This window comes from Haplochromis burtoni, unplaced genomic scaffold (genome assembly GCF_018398535.1).
Source record: "Haplochromis burtoni strain Fernald_Lab_line unplaced genomic scaffold, NCSU_Asbu1 Contig_899, whole genome shotgun sequence".
Lineage (NCBI taxonomy): Eukaryota > Metazoa > Chordata > Actinopteri > Cichliformes > Cichlidae > Haplochromis > Haplochromis burtoni.
In genome coordinates, this window is record NW_024583260.1 from 60,621 (window position 1) to 63,368 (window position 2,748).

Below are 2,748 nucleotides of genomic sequence, written 5' to 3' on the forward strand. Positions count from 1 at the left end.
AGAGAGAGATTAATATCTCTCAATTTTTTTACGTAAAGAAAGTGGCTGGTTGAGCTTTAGAAACTTTAACTAATATCTTTAAAACGATAAGCGGCACAAACAACATTTTAGCAGCACAAACAGCTAGACAAACTTGAACATTTGTTTGATTCCATTAATGTGGGGGGCTGGTTGACCTCTGATGACCTCTAGAAATTTTTTGCAATATCTTTAAATGAAAGCGCACAAACGAAAATGTTTGCAGCACAAACAGCCAACGTTAGATACCACTTTTGTTGGATTTCAGCGCCTGCTGTTTGAATGCAGCGCAGCGCAGTCCTGTCCTCTGTTTGCTCTTTGTTAGCTCACATCTCCAAAAAGTCCTCACAATCAGAAACGTCCCGCAGAGCTGTGATCAGGATCCTCCCTCAGAGGGACACTCACCTGTCCTGTGCAGCTTGATTTGGGGTTTCCAGGTGATATCCAGCAGTCTGCGCTGACGGTCGATCTCTTCCTCGTACTGGACGATCGTTTTTTCAAACTCCAAGAATATTTGTTCAGCAGCAGCAGTTAGTCGCTCGTTGATAAACTCTCTCAGATACTGAACTGAAGGCATCGTTGCTGCCGCAGCTCACATAACACAACACAACAGAACTCTGCTCAGGCACACAAGAGGAAAGCTAACAGTTTTAGCGCCTTTCCTTTGTTTACTTCCGCCTGGTGTCACGTGATAAAGCTCCGCCAGAGCGGGACTGTTAACGCACCTCCCCCCCTCTCTCTTATTAATGAATGTAAAGTATTACAGAGAGCTCGGTGAGTCAGTGCAAAGCCGCTAACACCACAGTGATGTGCTGACTCTTTCGGTCCCACACTCTCGGCTCTGTTCACACACGCGCCTTTCCTTTCTTTACTTCCGCTTGGTGTCACACGGTTGTTGCTCCGGCAGAGGGCATTTACCTTTAACTGTTCCGCTGTCGAAGATTTCTCTGTTTCAAATCAGTTTCCAGCTGAAATCAATTTTTTTCTACATCCACGGAAAACAAGAAAATCGCAGATATTCTCATTTGAATTTTAAGCTTTCTGTTTTGAAATGATCTGAATACGTTTCTTATATTGAACTTTAACATGATTCCTAAAAAAAGAGTTACTGTTTGATCTGGTGAGCTCAGAACAAACAAACAAAATGTGGTTTTTGATCAAAATATATATAGTTTGATTACAAACTTACAAAGTAATGCCAGAATAAGTTATTAATTATTATTATTGTTTGACTGGCCACAAATAAATTTTTATTATATTCAGTTGTTAAACATTCAGCATATTGTTTATTAAATTAGAACCTCTGGTGCTGGTCACCACCAGCTCCCTCACAGGGAAATCTTCAAAACTCCTCCGTAGGCCCACCCAGAAGATGGATAAACTCAGCATTTCATGAACACTGTGATGGAGATGTTTGTGTAATGTTATAAATACTTGGATACTCCTCAGAGGCTCCGGACATAAAGATATTATATTCAGTCCTGTAGAAAGTTATATATTTACAAATATATTATCATCTCTGGTTACTGTGGTATGAATGACTCTGAATTACTTTATGGTAAACAACACGCTAATGGCAAAAAACAGTGAAAGAATTCCAGATCACAAGTTTGTAGTTAAACATACAAGTGACGACCTTTGACCTTCCTCAGGTTTTATTTAATTGTGTCTGAGAAAATCTCATGTACTCTTCATGCAGCTGAGTACATTCAGTGCACATTCTTATCTCTCGCCTCAGTCTTAAATCCTCCTCACCTGATTCATCACTGACCCCAACCAGCAAAGGCATCTGCAACCAAGAGCTTGATCCACATAGCTGGAAATAAAGCGAATTTGTTCCTGGTGGGTGTTGGACTGACTGCGCTCTGCAGATATGAGGAAACAGTGACAAGAAACAGAGCTCAGCAAGAGGAGGAGCTACAGCAGTGAACATGAAAGGCTTCATGTAGGAGCTGAAGAGCTGCTGTGTTCTCTCTATTGTTCATTCAGTCCAAGAGGAAATCATGTTGCTGCTTTTCATTTGGATGATGATAGTCTCCTTTCAGACTGGTGAGTCATCAAAAGATGGAGTGAGATGTAAAAGGAGATGATGGACATGAAAATATCTGGATGTTGTTTGAATTGATTCACTTTTTATAAACTAAGTTTAAAGATGCAGAAACATGATGGTGAAATATGTCTTTGTTGTTTTCAGGATCCTCTGAGGATTTACTGACACCATCTAAAGATGTAGTGATGAGTTTGGAAGGAGACACTGTGACTCTCTCCTGCAACTATTCAGGCTCTGTCGGAACCTCTACTGGTACCATCAGAAGTCTGGTTCACATCCACAGCTTGTTATGGCAGAACATTCAAAGCAAACAGAAAAGCTGAAGTTTATACATGACAAAGAAAAAAAGGAGTTTCATCTGGAGATCTCCTCTGCTGCAGTGTCTGACTCTGCTGTGTACTACTGTGCTCTGCAGCCCACAGTGACAGGAAACAGCAAAACTCTGTACAAAAACCTTTGGAGCAAAGACAACAGAATACTCCACAACATCCACTAGAGGGAGCCACACACTGTTAAACCTCTGATTCTTGTGTCATTGGACTGATGACAAAGACAACAGAGAAATGAAGCAGTAAAGATCAGAGACAGAGACAGAGCTGCTGTGGAAGCACAAAACTGTTTGATTGGCTGAGCTATTAAACTGGCCCCGCCCACTGAAGTTGAGCTCATCCAATGACATT